Source organism: Sus scrofa, chromosome 13 (genome assembly GCF_000003025.6).
Source record: "Sus scrofa isolate TJ Tabasco breed Duroc chromosome 13, Sscrofa11.1, whole genome shotgun sequence".
NCBI classification, from domain to species: Eukaryota; Metazoa; Chordata; class Mammalia; order Artiodactyla; family Suidae; genus Sus; species Sus scrofa.
This window is the reverse complement of record NC_010455.5, coordinates 80,603,316-80,623,883: the sequence shown is the minus strand read 5'-3', so window position 1 is coordinate 80,623,883 and position 20,568 is coordinate 80,603,316. Positions and strand designations below refer to the sequence as shown.

At 45.1% G+C, this 20,568-nt stretch overlaps 1 long non-coding RNA gene across 1 annotated transcript in view; it reads right to left on the bottom strand.

Annotated features, from left to right (window-relative positions):
- The window catches only part of LOC110256526, a 137,122-nt gene extending 122,704 nt beyond the window's left edge, over positions 1-14,418 (bottom strand). Inside the window, exons 1-2 of the long non-coding RNA XR_002338129.1 lie at positions 14,332-14,418; positions 11,321-11,399 (exon numbers count right to left, since the gene is read on the bottom strand). This is a non-coding gene — a long non-coding RNA (uncharacterized LOC110256526). The remainder of the gene's footprint in view (positions 1-11,320; positions 11,400-14,331) is intronic.

Genomic DNA, 20,568 nt, shown 5'->3' with positions numbered 1-20,568 from the left:
GGGATAGCCAGTCAGGCAGGTGATCTGGCCATGGTTTGTGCCTACCCTTGGCATGACCCAGGAAGGGGCTCCAGCAGGGTGTGAAGGTGTAAATTTTAGACACCTTTTGTCCAGAGAACAATCTCAGTGGAAATCTGGTCTTCCAGGGAGAGACCTGCCTTAAGTAAGCATTCCTTAATTTCCTCTCTGAAGGCAAAGTCTCCCTTGTACCATCAGCTTCGTTTTCTGTCACTCTGAGAGGCAGCAATGAAATAGTGCTCAGAAAAATTACATTCCCAGCAATTTCAGAGCGTGCCTGGCTCATGAAGCATGCACATAATTGCTACTTCATAAAAGTTTGATAAATGAGATGCAAAATATACAGCTACTTCCTCTGAACATGGTAAGGGGCCTTAATTCCAGGGGTCATTTTAGATAATGCAAACCACAACTAATGAGTTTGATTAAAGGATTCATTAACGGTAGAGAATGTTTAGAAACCAAAAACAAGCATCTCATCCTGGGAGTGTTGAGCAAGTCATATCAGTTCAAAGCCTGACTGGCCAGGGTTTCAAGGGAACAGGTTTCTGGGCTCTGTTCCATCACATGACCTTCCTGGATGACCTCGGGAAAGTCCCAGACCCTTTTCTGCCTCACTTTCCCCAGTGGAGGAGCAGAGAGTACCACCCTTGCCCCTCAATTCTCAGATACTTGTCCTGTGCCTGGACTTTGCCACCAAACCAGTCCCTGGGGTTGGAGCATGGAGAGCCTACCGCCCTATAGGCCACTCAGAACCAAATGAGTGGCACTAGGTGACTTTCCATCCAGATGTCTGGTTTCTGAACACAGTGGAGAGGGTAGTCTTGGCAAAACAGAAGAGCTTCCATCTCAAATGACCATTTCAAATTTCACAATAATGAACAGTGATAAGCACATGTGTTTATTCAAAACTGGGAGGGAGTGTAAGCATGCTGTATGGATGTGTGTTTTATGAGTGTTTATAATGAGTGTGCCTGAGTATGTAAGAGTATGGATGTGAGTGGGTGGACTGTGTTCGTGTGTATCTTTGTATACATGTATTAATAGGGGTATGCATGTGTATGTGAGTGTATATGCGTGTGTTCGGATGTGCATGGATGCAAGTGCGTGAGTGTGGGCACATAATGTTTATGTGTGTGCGCATGTGAGAGTGTGCATGTGTACCAGTTTGAGGTGCCTGACTTTCACCCTCTCATAGTGTGCTTGCCCCCTGCTGGTCTTTATATTATCGCCCAGCACTATCCTCATAATAACCCCAAGATGCAGTTCAATAATGTAGGCTGAAAGACATGAAACAACCTAAATGTCCATCAACAGATAAATGGAATACTACTCAGCTACAAAAAATGAAACGGCATCCATGTTTCCATTTGCAGCAACAGAGATGCAACTAGAGATTCTTATACTAAGTGAAGTAAGTCAGACAGAAAGACAAATACCATATGCTATCACTTACATGTGAAATCTAAAATACAACCCAAATGAACATACTTATGAAATAGGAACAGACTCACAGTCATAGAGAACAGACTTGTGGTTGCCAAGGAGGAGTGGGAGGGAGGGATGGACTGGGAGTTTGGGGTTAGTAGATGCAAACTATTATATACAGAATCGATAGACAACAAGGTCCTATCATATAGCACAGGAAACTGTATTCAATATCCTGTGATAAACCATTGGAAAAGAATAGGAAAAAGAATGTGTACATATATACACATACATATGCATATATATGTACAACTGAATCACTTTGCTGTGCAATAGAAATTGACACATTGTAAACCAACTGTATTTCAATAAACTAAAAAAAAACCCATACAGGCTGAGATGTGCACAGCAATTTGTAACAACTTTTCAAAGTAAATCATTTTAAGCAGAAGACTACAGCATTATAACAGCAGTACCACCCCAACACATCCATATGTTGTTGAAAAAAAGAGCAGGTTTGTTCAGGCCAAACCAAACTGTGGTCCAGAACTTAAGACCCTGACAGCTGGGAGAAAGCAGAGGAGAGTGCATATTTAGAAAAGGGCCAATTATTTCCAGGCCACAAACAGTGACATTATTAATGCTTAACCAACAAAAGCTCTCACTTTAAAGAATGCGCAAGTATTTCATGAAGACTTGAATATAGTTGACCTAAGTCCATTTCAGATTTAACTACGAGAAATAAACAGATGCGTTCAGCAGGATGAGCTGAGGACATGTGACTAAAGGCACCCAATGTTCTCCATACATCAGAACAAGGGTTTGTGGACACTAGCAAGTCCTCACCACCTACTTGGGTATCAACAGGGCCTTATCCAAGGAGGAATCGGCATGTGGGACTGAGAATGGATGGGTCATATAGGAATGTTCCAGGAAGATGAGGACATGGGCTGTGGCTCAGAGGAGGAAGGGAAACCCTCTCAGTTCCAATTTTCCAACTTGGTGTCTGGATGTAGCAGATGCACCAAAAATTTTTATAAATTAAGGGAACATGTGAATAGATGAATCAATCAGTTCAATAATGCTAAGGAAGAAAAACAACTTTCATTAAAATGAGTCTTGCCAAACTGTTTTTTTTTATCCTTGTGCCTATGTGATCCTCAGAAATGAAGAATTTTCCAGAAGAAATTCTAATAGCAAAGTAATAATTTTCAAACACCAATGTTTTTGCCAGCCAAAGGGACCAAATGTTATGAAGCAGTCTGATGTGAATGCAATGGCTCTTATTGTTATAGTGACTGCTCATTGTAAAGACATCTAAAACATTTTGAAACAAATCAACTTTTTTTTTTTTTTTGCTTTTTAGGGCCGCACCCACAGCATATGGACATTCCCAGGCTAGGGGTGGAGTCGGAGCTGCAGCTGCCAGCCTATACCATAGCTCACAGCAACGCCAGATCACTGACTCACTGAGCATGGCCAGGGATTGAACCCACATCCTCACGGATACTAGTCATATCCATTTCCGCTGTGCCACAATGGGAACTCCCTCAACTACTTTTTATGAGCAACAAATCCTTGTGCTAGAGGCTCAGCAGACAGGATCCCCACCAGAAAGACGACACCCATTCCTTGCTGTAGAGCTCCACATTTCCTCACTCAGAACCTACGAACACTAGTTAGCACACAATCTTGGTAGGCTTGGAGAGCTGCACTCCGAGGCACAAACTCATCACTTTAAAACAGAAGGTAGTTTCTAGAGACAGACTGATAATGACAAGAAATGATACCATATATTAAAGAAAGAGGAATACATCCATGTACCCCATGAAGAAATCTCTAGGATCTATCAAGTGCCAAAGGCAAGGTAGGGAAAATGTATAGTATGCTGCCAATTACCTACAAAAGGAGGATTTATAAATGTATAAAACATATTTGCTTAAAATAAAAGCAAATCAGAGCTAGATTTCTTTAAATATACCTTGCTTTAGAGATTTAATTTTTGGAACCATGTAAATATTTTACCTAAGTATAAACTAAAATTGAAATTTTAGAAAAGTAATCCCTTAAAATAAAAAGCAAAATGAAATAAATGAACCTAACTCTATACTCTGCTGGTAGCATAACCACAGAGAGGGGGATTATTCCATGTGATTTTAAAACACAGCAAGCTGACTCCACATCCATCCCTAGTGGAATAAATCTTAAGGACAAAAAGAGAACTGCAAAAATTTGTAAGCCCATGTTTAATTGTTTAAATCATTATGTTCAAGGTATATTTGTGTCATTCTTAGACTACTGTGTCTAAGTTGTACAATTAGGCAAATGAGGAATTTCTGGTGACACTGAGAGATGCTACTTGCAATATGAGAAAAAAAGGCATACAGGTTAAGTAAAATTCTATAGTCCTAAATCCGACTTAGTAGCAGCAGTATTAACCCACAGTATATATTACCTTAAATATATATACATATATATGTATATGTATATATATCCATTTTTCCTATCTCTGTCCACTCAAAAGCCCTAGAAACAAGGTCCAAACCAGCAATACTGAGCACCCCTCATGCCCATTTCCCAGTAAAAGAAATCAAGCATCTTTGGAGAAATGTTTAATTAAAGCAGTCTAGGACATCTTTTAAAGAACTATCAAAGTCTTGCAGGGTCAGGTCAAAAGGACTTGGGAGGAGTTCCCGTCATGGCACAGTGGTTAAGGAATCCGACTAGGAACCATGAGGTTGCGAGTTAGGTTCCTGCCCTTGCTCAGTGGGTTAAAGATCCAGCGTTGCCTTGAGCTGTGGTGCAAGTTGCAGACGCAGCTCGGATCCCGCATTGCTGTGGCTCTGGCGTAGGCCAGCGGCTACAGCTCCAATTAGACCCCTAGCCTGGGAACCTCCATATGCTGCGGGAGCCGCCCAAGAAATAGCAAAAAAAGACAAAAAAAAAAAAAAAGGACTTGGGAACAAATCCAAAAAAGCTCCTACTGGTCAATGTGAACTTCAATAATAATAATAACTGGAGTTGATTCGAAGACATCAAATACATTTCAATCCACGAATTCATAAAAATCAAAAATAAACTATTTAGTCATCACTGGAAGGCACAAATGAACAACTAATTATCTGATAGCTGGTGAGGAGAAGGGGAAACAATCAAGCATTAACTTGATTTTCCTAAATGAACTTTCCCTCAGGGTGACTGTAGCACTGACAAAGAGAAGCATCTATTTATAGACGTTCCCTGCTAATAAACAAAGACTGCGTCACAGAATTGATGTTATCAACACTTTGCCACTGTGAATGAGTTAATGATGGAGGCAATGAGGATCACTGTCACACAGAGAGACAGCCAGGCCCTGCGTGCCTCCTGATGGACACAGCACTACCTGTGAAGTGGTCGTATAAGCTGAGCCTGAATATATCAAGCATCTAGATCTAACTACCAATTTATAAGAAATACAGGCAACAGAGGAACCATTAAACTGCACCACACAAATACAATCAGCAAAATCCACAGTGTGATAAACTTTCCAGAACAAATGATCCAGACTAGCCTTTCTAACAAATAAAACACAAAGGAAAAAAATATAAGAAAATCTGTAAATCAAAAGAAACTTACAAATTACATCACGATGTATGGGCCTTATTTATATCAAAATTCAAATGAACTGTTGAAAATATATATGAAGAAGATTTCCCTTGTGGTGCAGTAGGTTAAGGATCCAGTGGTGTCACTGCTATGGCGTGGGTTCGATCCCTGGCCTGGGAACTTCCACATGCTGTGGGCATGGCAAAAAAAAAAGTAAAAAAAAAAAAAAATACATGAAGAATTCATGGAAATTTGAGCATAGACTGGTTATTTAATGAAATTAAGGAATTACTGCTAATTTTTTATGTGATAATGTATTATTGTGTCATGATTTTTTTAAGATTACAACTTGAAATATTTAGCAATGAAATGATACAACTGCTAGAATTCACTCTAAAATAACCTCGAGTTGGGTGGGAAGGAAGTGGATAGACAGTATAAAGGAAAAAAAGACTAGCTATGAATTGATAACCATTGTGGCCAGATGATGGATAAATGGGAGCTCATTATACCATGTTCTCTACTTTTGTATATGTTTGAAATTTTCTATAATGAAAAATACAAGAAAAAAGGCAGCTGGCAGCCTCATAGTGAAGAGAAGCAAAAAGATAAATAAATAAAACAACAAAAAAGCAACAAGCAGTAGGCAATGGAACAGATTGTCAAGAGCCTTCTCAATAGAAAAAGGAACCAGACAACCCATATAAGTTCCACCTATCCAAAAAATCTTGTTTCAGGAAGACATTAGCCTCCAACACCACCATAAATGGAGCTTCACCAAATTTTTAATTATAAAGATGCCATATCTTTCTCTATCTACCTACCTTCCTTCCTTCCTTCCTTCCTTCCTCCTACCTGGCTAGCTACTCATCTATCTGTCTCACTTTCTAGGTCCTAAGTAACTTCTTTACACATTCTCAAATTTCATGTGCCCAACAGCTCTGTGATGATGTCATCATTCCTCTTGTTTTACAGATGAGAATGGTTAAGTCTCAGAGACGTTAAATGACTTATCCAAGGCCACACAGCTGGTCAGCGCTGGAGCTGGGACCGCAGGCCAGGGCTCATCTCCCCTGCAGCAAGGCTAGGTTTCCACCTCTCCACATTGGCTTCTCTCTGGGAGGGACACCTGTGACCTTCAATGGATCCAGCCATTCTCTCCCTTGAAGAAGTGACACTACCCCCCTCCAAAATGGCACATCCTGCCTGAAGCAAGCAAACCTTCCACAATCTGTTGACTCTCCCATTCCCAGGGCACCCCCTTTTTCATCCCGCATGCCATCGCTGTCCAATTTAATCACATTATTAACGTTGAGGGATGTTTTCATTAGTGTTTCAAGTTTCAGGCACTTGTTGATAGAAATACTTGCAGGTGGCAGCTGTCAGCTCGTAAGGAGGGTTGTTACAGCTCAACACACTTAACACAGTGCCGTGGGGGCTCGTTTCTGTGGTGACCCCCCCCCATGCACTGAGGTAGAACCCCTCCTCTGGCCTTCACTCCATGGAAAGAAAGGCCTCCCTTAGTTTAGCAGACAGTGGAGCCGGATAATTTGTACGAAAATCAGCCAAACTGACTCAGCTCCTCGATACAGAGCAAAAAGCAAGTCCATCAGCTGAGAAGGTGGGTGACGCTGTGTCACCCTACCTGCCCAGTACTGTGACACAGAGGTCCCATTAGGGCAGGAGTGCAGGGGTTTGTGTGGCACTGGGAGTCAGTCCCTTCATCCTCCAGACTTCACAGTCCCTATCTCCCACAGTCCCCATCTCAAAGATGAGGGTGATAATCCCCACCAAGCCTAACCTGTGGGGCAGAGAAATCCATCTGTGCAGCTGTCCTGGGATCGCTGACATCACAACACCTCAATCTCTCGGGTCAGCCAGCTCCTGGAGCCAGGTCCCCGGTAATAACAGCCTGCATTCAGCAAGTGTGGATGCCTGCTGGGCATGGGCTTCCCCACAGTTCATCCTCACAGAGAGCCTGCACAGAAGGTAGGTGGCACTATGACCCCGACTTATAGGTGAGGACACTGCGACACAGAAGGGAAGTGTTCAGTCACTCAACGAACGGGTGGCAGAACTAGGACTAGACCCAAGTCTTGCTGGTGCCAAAGCCAGGCCCATAACCTCTTGTTACCCTTGGAATCCTAGAATATAGTTAACATGTGCTAAATAACCAATCAACATTTTAAGCAAATCAATGAATAAATAAATGAAAGAGTGAATGACTAGTAGCCCTAAGCCCCAGAGAGAAGGATGGGAAGCTCATGCTGGTGGGGAAGTGATTGTTTAGCCTGGTGCACTGAAACTGCATGTCTTGTGTATTGTGGGGTCAGAGATGCCCTGGGTTTTATAAATAGCATTTTTCTGCTTATAATTGTAATAATACATGTTTGCAGTAGAAAATCAGGGAAGTGTGCAGAAGTGTAAAGAAGAAAATAAAACCTATCCATAATCTACTCCTTGAAAGTAGGAGCTGCTGACATTTGGACCATATTTCACCCCAGGAAAAGAGAAAAATCTTCAACATTTCAAGGCCTGAGGCAGCCCTTGCTGCCTCCACGTGGGTTCTGATACCCTCAAGGGTTTCTGCACAACTCTGCAGAATGTCCCCCTCTCCAACAACAATAATAACATTTCTGTAGCACTTAACATGTTGCAGATACTATTCTAAACACTTCACATATTAACTCATTTAACAGCAGGGGAAAGAGCCATTTTATAGGGCAAATTTCAAGATTTTACAGCACCATAAAAACCAGCCAATAACCTTAAACTCTTCTCTCTTCCCTTCCCCTGCCACTCACAAGGAAAAAAAAATCATTTTTAAGTAATACATGAGTAATGACTTCTTAAGCATCTGCTTTTACCAAAAGAGCACTAGGCAAGGCTCCTGATAAAAACAAGGTCCCTTTCCCCCACAGGCTCTTACTGGGTCATAAAGGAAATGCTGTACAGTAGAAAAATTGACAGAACACTGTAAACTAGCTATAATGGAAAAAAATAAAATTCATTAAAAAAAATAAAAGGAAATGGCGTGAGCCCACTGAGCAGTAATGATCACTGTAGACCAGAAACATCAGCATATCTGGGAACTTGCTAGGAATGTCAATTTTTCAGCCCCATCTCAGATCACCCGCATCAGAAATAATGAGTTAGAATCCAACAGGCTGTGGTTCAACACACCTTCTGGGTAATGTGACACGAACCAAGTTTGGGAACCTCTGCTTTAAGTTATCCTAGTCCTGGCATGAAAAGGTTGATGCCAAGTGCCCTTGATATCTGACTTGAGGGAGGAAAGCCACCGTGGGTGTAGCAATCAGGGAGACCTTTCTGGAGGAGGTGATTCATACCTAGAGTTCAAAGATGTTCTCTCTAGGAGAAGAAATGGAGGGTGAGGGCACTGGCTGGGCTTTCCAACTCAGACAGGAGAGGGGTGCCTTACTTTGCTGCATCTGGGGCAGCACAGCCAGACAAGGAAATTGTTCACTCCCTCACCTTCAAATTTCAGCCCTGTCACCACTGGTCGATAGCCATCAATGATGATTACTATGAAGAGGCAAGGAAATGCCGACTGAGCAAAACAGCAATGAAAGGTGTGGGTGGTGAGCAGTCCTGAGGTGGCAGAGAGGTGAGGCCTGGAACCCGCAGGCGGGCCCTCATTGATCGTCCTGTCCCTGCGGGTCACCCCCGCCCCCCGCCACCCCGTGTCCTCTGTTACCACCAGCCTGCTAAACCTGCACCCCAGGAGTCTGCAGATCCAAAGATAGCACTTAAGGACCAGAGGGCAGGAATCAGACACCCATCAGTCTAGGGTAGCATCTTCCTGGAGGGTCCACCATGTGAACAGCCTTGGACTGGGGGTGGGGACCTATGCTAGTTGTGCTGTCCTGGGACTGGTTTTGCTCAGGTCCATGACTTCCTCTCTTCTGACTCTGCTCTGTCAGACAGAGGGGTCCACCCCTCGAGGCTGCATTTCCTAACCTCTGAGATGGGTCAGCTTCCAGCTGGCTCAGCCAGTGAGGAAGGCAGGGGAAGACCGAAGCAGGGTTGTGTATCTCTCCTCTCTCTGCTTCAGGAGCATGGCCAGCCATAGCCTCTGTGGTTCTAGCACCCAGTGTGCCACCCCCATCATGGGCTGCCAAGCTCCTTCCCTTTGTCCCCACCCCCATCTCACCAGTGCCTGCCACTGCCACTGCTGCCAGTGGTGTCACCATATCCAATTTGCTCCATCGAACTGTGTGATGTGGGTTTTCTTTCCCTGTCTGACCATCTGAGCCAGTGCCCACCCATCCTGGCCACCTCTGCCAGTCCACCATCCATAATACCCCAGAGTGTTCAAAGCCCTTCTGAGGCTCAGTTCTCCCAAAGGTCCAGTCTCCCTGGTAGGCCCTAAGCCCCCCTCCAGTTTCATCTTGTGCTCTGCTCTGACCAGAAAACCTTGCCAGTCTTGTGCTCCAGGCCTTGCCCTTCCAGGTATCTTATCCTGACAGGATTCACCTTATGGGTTTTGCCCTGTCAGCACCATCCCTTTCCCTCAGTGCTCAATGTGAATGTCCCCTCCTCCAGGAAGCCTCCCTGCTTGCCCACCCTCTCCATCCTCTGATCCTGGAGGTCTCTTCTACCCCCTCCCTGGGCCTGTCTCGCCTGCAACATTAGAACATCTCCTAGGGATCTGCCCAGCTCTGGTCCCCAGCTCTGTGAGGGCAGATATTCCAAGCCTCTCTCCCCCCATGGCATCTGCTATAGAACTTTCCACAGAACAGAGTCCTAGAGGATAGCCACCAACTTTTCCATCTTTCCCATCCAGGGGTCATTCGAAATTGATCTTTTTAGCTGCCCAGGCCTTCCGTAAACCCTGCGACAGCCCTTCAGCTCCCAGGATAGAGTCTGCACTCCTCGGCATGGCCCACAGGCCCGCCTTGATATGACTGGGCCTGTGGTGGGTGCCCCAGACCAGCTACTGCCTGAGGCTCCGCTTTTGGCCTGGTCTCTGCCCTACTCGTCCTCCACCCCTGTTCAGCGCTGGACACTTGGGTGGGAGGTGGCAAGTATATAGTAAACGAAATGTGATTCTTTGATGGATTTGCTAAACTGACCAAGTATTTTCCACGGATTCCAGCAATGCTTTAATCCTTTCCAACCTGTTGCTGGTTTTTGAGAGCATGAGAGAGAGACTGAGACAGACCCAGACTTGAATCCAGGCTCCACCACTTGCCAGCTCTCTCTCTTCCTTCTCGCCTTTCTTACAGTATATGAGCACCTCCCTAGAAGGACTGCAAAATGATCAAGCAGGACAGTCACAGCACACACACTGCCAATGCCCGGAAAGCACTGGATAGCGAGTTTTCATTGCCCAAGATACTCCTCCCCCCTGAATCTCTTTGTCCTTTGAGACTTTGGGGCTAAACAGGTCTTACCCCTGCATGCCACTGCGCTGGAGCTGGGATCTCTGCTGCTGTCAGACAACCCACTTTAAACCTTCCTGCTTTCTCCTTCCCCACATAGCATGAAGACAGCCAGCCCTCCACCCAGTCCCACAGCTTGGCAATAGTCTCATACTCTGCATATTAGAGCATGGAGAATCCTGGTGGAGCAACTTAGGCATTCTAGATTATCTGTGCTTTGGAAAAATTGCCCGCAGCTCAACCCTCTGAGGTACTGGTACCCTCACTTCATCTCCTCACTGGTGGCTCAGCCCTGAGGGAAGAGGTCCCAGAGCCTGGAGAAGCTCCATGGTTTCTGCCAACCAAGTGATGGTGAAATGAAGAGGCATGAGGATTCTTCCCCAGGGGGACAGAAGTGTGTCTTCAGCAGAAACCTCAATTTGGATTGATAAATATCTAGGAAGTGGCTACCACACACCAGGAACCAGAGGAGCAAAGACCATGGAGTTTTGAGAATAGTATCTTTTCACTCTGCATCCTCTGGTCCTCGCATAATGTCTGTGTCTGCCAAGGCTCAGGGGACCAAAGGGAAAAGAAAGAAAAGGAGCTTCAAAGGAGAAAGCAGAGTTCCTTGTGTGTGCCAGGACCTGGGAGCTAGAGATGGATGAGGAGCGGTCTTGATTCCTTAGACATGACAGCGCTTGGGATAATCTGTCTCCCACCTCATCACTCAGCTCTCTGCAGGCAGGGCCTCCCATCAAATCTTCTCAGAGTGGGGCCATGAGTGCGCCTTAGAGTCAGGAGGTCATCTAAGAGATACCCCAGGGGATACGGGCACAGCCAAGTGGGAGGCCTTGAGGACCGGGGCTCTTGCACCCTGATCTGGAAGGAAAGGTACTCACACAGCAGATACAACAGCGACATCCCAGATGGCTTCCTGGAGGAGGCAGGCATGAAGCAGGCCTTGAAGGATGGGTTTATCTGAATGGAGAGGAAGGAACCAGAGCATGTGAGCAAACAGGACAGGAAAACACGCATCAGGGAACACAGGGCAGGGAAGTTACTTTAGCCAATGAATATACCAAGTTGAGGTTCCCTATAGAAATGTGTTAGTACTACTATGTATAAAATATATCACCAAGGACCTACTGAATAACACAAGAAACTATACTCAATATTTTGTAATAAGCTACAATAGAAAAGAATCTAAAAATGAATACATATGTATGCATGTATAACTGAATCACTGTGCCATACACCTGAAACTAATGACATCATAAATCAACATACTTCAATGCAATTTTTAAAAATTATAAATTTAAATTAAATTTTTTAAGTTAATTAAATTTAAATTAAATTAATTTTTTTTTGAAAAGTAAATGCCAATACAACTGTTAGCACAAACTGACAGCACTCTAACCATTAGCTGTTTATCACCTGCTCTCACACACACACTTCCTAAAGTTGTCCTAATGATCCTCTTGGCTACCATTTGGACATTCCTGGTCAACAGCTTCTCATATTCTCCTTGACAGTCACTTCACACCCTTCTCATATTCTTTAAGTTTCTACCATCTCTTCATGCCCCTTGCTCTCAGTACATGACCTGTGTCCTGCTTGACACAGAAATGGAGACCCTCTAGGATGCTCCTCATAGCCTCTCAAACTGAGTTAGATGTTTACTGCCATGAAGCCCTAGCATGAGCACCTGTTTATGGGGCTGCCCTTCCTGCCACACTACTAGTTTCTTTAGACCCTGTCTTAGCTATCCCCCATCTCCTGGGCCGTACGCATAATCTGGACCCAGTAAGTGCTTTGGAAACGTTTGCTGAAAGAATGAGTGACTCATACTTACTCATCAAGTGGGCATTACTTCCTCCATTTAGTTAAGGGAAATCAGATCAGAGATATTAATTGAACTATCCAAGGTTCCCTTGTAGTGAAGGGCAGAACTAACCCCTAAACCCAGCACTCCTGATTCCAGGGTTGGCACTCTTCAGACCATCAGATTGTCAGGAGAGGAGCCAACGAATGCCTCCAAGATGGGTCAGCCTTCCCACCTGCCAAGAGGCTGCCCTGTGCCACCACCACTCATGGCGGCAAAGACATTAGAAATGAGGGACCCTATGGCAGCAATCGCTGTAGAGTTAATGCTTCTGATCATTTCTGATCCACATGCATGCTTCCCTGCCAGTCATCCACAGACAGTGCTGGATGAACGGTCGGCTTCTGGAGAAGCTGCGTGGGTGGAGCTTGGCCAACATATGGCTCCTATGCCTTCTTGTTTATGCGTGTTGATGTTTCCCCACGCTGTGCGCCGAGCCCATATCTTCTGTTTGTTTTAAAGTTGGTATAATTAGTGAACTGGACTTGACTTCTCTCTCTGTGCCAGCTCTTGGCTCACTTCTAACTGAATGGTTCCATGTGAGGATTCTCCTGGGATGTGTCTCTCTGCTGTGTCATTCCTTCCAGGGATGTGCTGACCTACCGAATGCCACATCCCACCCAGAGATGGGGTTTCCAAATCAACAGCAGCACAGAGGACAAGATACTAGGTTAGACCTCACTTCAACCTCTCTCTACAACTACAGATGCCAGGACACACCATCCCCAAAAGGATGCTTTCAGGAGGCCTTTCAGCACACACAGGTGGCACTTCTTGGTTTGACTCTGCCACCCCTTCATAGAAAATCCCTCAAAGTGTCCCTGTCTTGGAGGGTCCTTCAGAAGTGCCACACATCCAGATTCCTCATCTTCCACTCTTATCTCCGCGCCCAGCTCTCCAGCTTTCCTGAAGCACTGGTTGTTGCAGTACTGCTCACCCGTGCTCTTGTTTCCCACAACTGAAATGCCTTTCCTGCTCTGCCCCCATGGGATCACATACAACACCGCATATTGAGAATTGCTGTTATATTATGACAAGCATGGTTTATTGTACCCATTCTACAGATGAACAAACTGAGATACAGAAAAGTTAAGTAACTTATCATGGTCACCCAGCTAGCAAGTGGCAGAGCTGGACTGTGACCTGAGATCTCTTTCACCACCATCTCTATGATTTTTAAAATTTGATGCTTCAATCCTGGACTCTCAGCTCTCACAATTCAATTCCTGCTTCCCCCTCCTCTCCAAGGTCTCTCCAGACTCCTCTTTAGCCTACCAGAAGCTTCTCTGTCTGCCTCCCCTCAACCCTCTAGGGAGACTTGGAGCCAAGCACCTGAAATGCTGTACAGCCTCTGGTCTCTCTCCCCACTGGACCAGGAACTCCATAGGTGGGGAATGGCTCACAGCCTGCTGGTGTCCCTGGCACTTGTTAAAAGCATGTACACACCCGTAGGTGGCCACTACACTGGTTTTCTGTTGTTGTTGTTTGTTTTTTGTTTTTTACTGCCACATCTGTGGCATATGGATGTTCCCAGGCTAGGAGTGGGGTTGAACCACTGCAGGCTTACACCACAGCCACCCCAACGCTGGATCCCAGCCACATCTGCAACCTACGCAGCAGCTGGGTAAAGTCAGATTCTTAACCCATTGAGCAGGGCCAGGGATCAAGCCCGCATCCTCACAGAGACCAAGAGAGGATCCTCAACCTGCAGAGCCACAACGGGAACTCCACCTTGTTCTATTTTTTATTTTTAAAGTTTAACTTTTTGCAGTTTGTGTTTTTTAATTTTTTATACAATTTCAAAAGTTATTTTCCATTTACAGTTATTACAAAATATTGGCTATATTCCCCGTGGTGTACAATACGTCCTATCTTATACCCAACTTTGTGTTTCCCACACCCCCAATACATTGTTTTAAAATGAGCTAATTAATGGGTGACAATGCCTGTAAGTTCAAAGGGCAGTAAGGAAAAGAAAAAAAAATGTTCTACACAGAGTTACACATCCCTTTTTCATCATTACAATACCTGGGGTGCTTTCTGAGTCTCAGGGTTGCTATTCAAAATGTGACGGCTTCCTTCCGCCCCGCTTGCCTGCTCCGCAGCCAGCTCTCCTCCTATGGCGCATGTGCCCCTGGCGAAGGCTGGTTGGCCGATGCCTCTGGGCACGTGGCTAGCCCATGTCTCCCACCCTCTCGCGCAGGGAGGCGTGGCCATGTAACTGACGTGAGGCCATGATGTGCACACTTTCCCAGGCCGCAATCACCTGTTTAAATACTGATGCTCATGAAGTGACTTATGCAAAAAACAGGATAGAGCGCCCTGTCTGCTCATCAATGCGGATCTGCGGCCTCATAACAGGAGGTCCGTAACCCTCCTTTGTCCAGGCTCTCGCCCACCTCCTTCACCTGCAATCCAAGCTCCCCGCACTTCCTCCACCTCCACACCGGACATGGTTGGGCATTCACACTGAAAGTGACAGAGGGACTCATATAAGTCCCCACTAGTTGTGCTGTGACACTGCCAGCCCAAGTCAGAACTGCTCACACTCACCCAACCCTGAGACGCCATGGAGCACCCACCTTTCCCTTCCTTCTTGTGGCCACATCCAGGCCCATCTGAGGGGCAGAGGGTGACAGCACAGCACAGAGACTCCTCCAAGCAAGGCAAGTGGGTCACCACCCTGAGCAGGGCAGGGCTGGGCAGGGGAGGCTAGGCAGGGCCCAGGACATTAAGGGGAAAGGAGCAGGCAGCTGAGAGCTGGCTCAGTGAAGCAGGAAGGCAGGAGGAGGTGGGACCATGTATGAGCTGAGGGTTAGCCTTGGGTCCAGGCTGTGTTGTCAACCATGTACTTCACTTACAGAAATTCAAAAATGGGTTATTATGAATTTCAAGACAACAACCACAGAGCATTAAACCTCAAGTGTGGGACCTTCTAAATGCAGAGCCCTGTGTGATTCACTGGTTGTGAAGCTGGCCCTGGGCTAGATGGAGGGTCAGTACTCATGGGATCTCTAGAGAGTCAGGAAAAGAAGAGCGGGGGAAACGGTTTATCAGAATGAACACCAGGAGGTGAAACCTGGCCTCACTGTGAAGCCTGGCAAGATGGGACCAGGCAGAGAGGAGGAGAGAGCCTGGCCTTTGTTCTCCATCCCTGATTTTCAAAGTGTGGTCCCCACCAAGCAGCATCAGCATTACCAGGGAACTTGTTAGAAATGGACTCTCTCAGGCCTCAGCCTAGCCCCCTGAATCAGAAACTAAGGATGGGTCCTAGCAATCTGCATTACAAGGAGCCCTCCAGCCAATGTGAGAATCCCCAACCTAGCCAGTAGTTCCTGTAGACCATGAACACTCACAGGAATCCCAGAAGCTATCTACCACACAGGCAGTACAGGGCAGTGGTTCAGAGCAAAGGCTCTGCAGCCAGACTGCTTGAGGTTGAGCCCCAGCTCCACTGTTTGCTTAGCTGTGTGACCTTGGGCAACCCAGTTAACCTCTCTGTACCTCCATTCCCGTCTGTAAGATGATAAGGACCCATCTCATAGGGTTGTCCTAATGATCAGATGACTTGAGACTTGCAGGAGTGCGTAGCGCATAGGTGCTCTATACATGTTTGTCAATCAAATAAAATAGGGAAGGGAGTTAATATTGATCACAGACGTCTTATATACCCAGCACTGGGCTCTACTTGTGGTGATGATTTCATTTGATTCTTACACAGATTTTTGCTTCTCTTCTCATTCTATTTTGCAGTCTAAAGAAGCTTGGAGAGTGAGTCCCCGAGGCCAACGGAAACTGAATTCTGGATCCACTGCTTACTGGCCCCACAGTATTGAGCTCACTTTACTCTCCTCTGGAGAGAAAATGAAAACATCTGCCTAATTTGATTGTAGTGAAGATTAAGTTCTGAAATGAACCTGGTATGTAAGTAGGCCCTTATAACATGCTGGCTTTTCGCAGTCACATGTATTCTGTGACATTCTGTGGGACTTTCTCACCCTCAGCTGCAGTGTTATTTGCAGAATGAGGTTTCCCCACCATTTCTTTCTGGTTCTTAATTGCCACAGCTCTCTCGAAGCCCCACTAATAAGAGAGAAAGTGCCCTCCTGGCATTCCCAAACCTTGCCCTTTGAAGTGGCTGGGGATGGCGGCCTAGGCTTTCCCTCTGTCTTGGCCATTTCTGCTGTTTTTCTCTTCAAAGAAGGTATATAAATATTCAGAGAACGCTGGCATTTAGATGCCCTACAATTTAAGGATCTATTTAAAATTAAGCATGCCAATAAAAGTCCTTTATGAGGTGTTCCAAACCCCTATAAAATACCATCGCTGACACCTGGGTGAGCGGGTTATTTGCAGCTTCATAAACAGGGCGAGTTGTGGGTGTCTCAGCTGTGCTTGGCTGTACCTTGGTTCCCTCTCATAAACGTGGATCAGACCCTTGGAATGCTGTGTTTATGAGCCTGGCAAGAAGGCATCAAGCCCAGCCTAGGACTGGGGATCCATCAAAGAATTATATCCTGGGGCATGAGTAATCTCTGAGCATTGGGGAAAAGCAAACTGAGACAGGGTTTAGGAAAACCAGCAGATAAATCTCAAGGTCTGAAATGTCCTTTCTTCCTTATACTGGCATATCCGCTTGTCTGGTGGTAAGAGCAGATGATCTGGAAGTACCCCCCCCAACTCCTCCTGCAGGGCCCTGATGTGGATGTGAGGGGCTGAGACACCCCACCCCAGTGGCTCTTGGCCAGTGCCCACAAAGGGGTCTTTGAGCTCTTTCCGGTGAAGCATTTTCTCCTGCTTTCTCAGGCAAAATAAAGTTATAGTTCAGAGGGAGAACCACACACGCACACACACACATTGTACCAATATTAGTTTCCTGGGTTTTATATTATACTACAGTGACGGAAAATGTAACCGTTGATGGAAAATGAGAGAAGGGGACATGAGATGTCTCTGTACTGCCTTTGCAACTTTCTGTGAGCCTGTAGTTATGTTTTTAAGTTAAAAAAAAATTCGAGTTCTCTCGTGGCGCAACTAGTTAAGGATCCAGTGTTGTAACTGCAGCAGCTTGAGTCGCTGCTATGGCACGGGTTTGATCCCTGGCCTGGGAACTTCCACATGCCATGGGCACAGAACAAATACAATTAATTAGTTAATTAAAAATATTGGTTGAAAATATTTCAGGAAGTTCCCTGGTAGTCTAGTGGTTAGGACTTGGTGCTTTCACTGATGCGGCCTGGGTTCAGTCCCTGGTATGGGAACTCCCACATCAAACTACTGCATGCTGTAGCCAAAAAAAAAAAAAAAAAAAATTTAAAGAGAGACACCAGGTTTTGAAGGATGCATTCTAGGCTGACTAGTGAATGGCACAGATGTGAGGGGGGTCGTCACCCTTGCCCTAGGGAACCATTTCCTGAAAGGGTTTGGGTGACAAATTTTTGGTAAACATCCTTTTAACTTAAACTCCAGGAAGGAAATTTGATTCACTAGACATTTGTTAAAATGTCTCCTAAGTATCCTCCTCTATGCTAGACTGTTGAGTTTGGTACTTAAAGGAATTTATTCATTATAATTATAGCAAGCACCTGCATCGCATTATAGAGAGTACTATGTTTTATACGCTACTAAACTCTATAAATCTTCACACAGGCTAGTCCTTGGTCAGCACCTAAAATTTTCATCGATTGGCTGGCTGATTCAATGCTGTTTTTCCTGTATAAGTCTTGATTAATTTCAATACAATAAACGATTCAACAAATACCTATTAAAACAATTATGAGCTGAGTGCAGTGGGATTCACATAGGTGATGGCTAATCCTGGCCAAAATGACTAATCTTAATCATGGCAGTCCCAGGGCGCTCGTATGTTGTTTATTGCAACATTCTGTGTGGTGGGTGGTATCATCACCATCATCTCCATTTCATAAATAAAGTAGGGAAGTGAAATAACTCACCCAAGGTCACACAGCTAATGACTAGTAGAGTTGAGATTCAAACCCATAGGATGGTTGGAGAGTCTAAGTTTTTGACCTTACACTATACTGCCTCTTTCTAAGAGTCAGAACCAAAGGGTGTATAAAAGGCTCTGGGTTCACCAAGGCAGGAGCAATTCACTCTAGGACGGAGGGTGAGTTCTCCCAGAGGAGGTGACATCAGAGCTGAATTCTGAAGAGTAAGAGTTCAGTCAGCAAAGCCAGAAAAAGAGAAAGGGAGTCACCTGAGTGATTGAGCAGGCACTCTAGTGTCCTCCTTAGTTAAGTATTTTTTTCCCTCAGTGCCTGGTTATGCCCATACTTCAAAGCCCTAGGAACAAGGGTCATATGGGACCAGATATGTCCACCATCTGTGCAGCCTGGCCCTTGCTTGTAAGCTCTCCAGATGATACTTTCAGCATCTGAAAGGACAGATTGTCTTCCACAGCCCCATTAGTCCCCTGTCTGGGTCTCTGGATTGCACTGGCTTTTTGGTTACCCAAACCTGGCAAGGCTATAAGGGCTCAGATTAGAATTTTTTACTGTGGGAAAAAACCCATATGACATGAAATCTACCTTCATAGTTATTTTGTTTGTTTGTTTTTTGCTACTTAAGACTGCACCTGCAGTATATGGAGGTTCCCAGGCTAGGGGTCTAATCGGAGCTATAGCTGCCAGTCTACACCACAGCCACAGCAATGTAGGATCTGAGCCACATCTGCGACCTACACCACAGCTCATGACAATGCTGGATCCTTAATCCACTGAGCGAGGCCAGGGATCAAACCCGAAATCTCATGGTTCCTAGGTGGATTCGTTTCCACTGCGCCATGACGGGAACTCCCATAGTTAATTTTTAAGTGTACAATACAGTATTGTTAACTCCAGGCACTGTGAAGCAGATCTTAGGACTTTCTCATCTTACATGACTGAGCTTCAGGTATGAATTTGAAGACAGGGACTTGAGTCCCAGGCCATGGGTTGGGCATTGTCTGAGGTCCTATAATACTAATATCAGAGTAGCAGATTCTCAGTGAACTTCAGAACATAAAGAGAATCTTAGCTACTATTTTATTCAAAATATTACGAGGACTGCAAATGAGATAGAAATCAAAGAGATAAAGGTGGAAAGTAAGGGTTCCCGTCATGGTTCAGTGGTTAAGGAACCCCATTAGTATCCATAAGGATGCAAGTTCGATCCCTGGCCTCACTAAGTGGGTTAAGGATCCAGCATTGCCATGAGCTGTGGTGTAGGATGCAGATGCGGCTCATATCCCATGTTGCTAGGCTGGCAGCTACAGCTCTGATTTGACCCTTAGCCTGGGAACCTCCATATCCTGTGGGTACAGCCCTAAAAAGACAAAAGACCAAAAAAAAAAAAAAAAGGTGGAGAGTGAAAGATTTTCCTTAAGTAGAATAAGCTAGAAAAAACGTACACAAGACCACTTTGGAAATTACAGTGTGAAAAAAGGTAGGTTGTTTTTCAGAGAAGACACTGTAGCCCCAATCTAATGAGCACTGGATGAGGAGTCCATTGTTCTTGAGTCCCAGTCCCAGTTCTGCTCCTTAGATAGTAATGCCTTCCATTCCAACCAACCTCACAACAATCAAAAATAAAAATGAGATACTGCATGAGAAAGCACTTTGGCATCACAAAAGCATTAACACATAAGATATTATAATTGCTAGTACAGTAATAAATAGTGCAGCAAGCACTGCCATGTTAGACAGATTTATTCCTATGAAATAAAAATCTCTTAGGGTTCTGATTCTCTCACAGATGCTATAGAGTAAAGCTCTAAGTCCTCTTTTTATGGAATGAGCCAAGTCTGTTAATAAAAAGAAGGCCAGCTCCCTTTTGACAAACCCTCATCCCTGATGTATCCAAAGTGATAAGGCAGGACATTTGACAATGACCTAATGACAGGACAGGAAATTCACCATCTCTGGGGCAGATAATGAGGTGTCGAAATATGCAGAAAGGTCACAGGTCTGATCCTGTTAATCTAAACAACAGGTCCCAGAGGTGATGCTGGACAGGAGGTTATATTATCCAACTCCCAGCTAAAAACACTCACATCACATCCAAGATAGTCAAAACATGTTTATTCATTCTACAAACACTGTGGAGTCCCTGCACTTTGTGGTCTCTGCCACCTAGTAATATGTTGGAAAGGGTGGCAGGAGTAAAGTTATAAAACATCTTGAGCCTTCAGCTGAGGACTTTAAATATCCCTAGAGTTCCCATGTGGACAGTGGGTTGAGAATCTGACTATAGCAGCTCGGGTCTCTG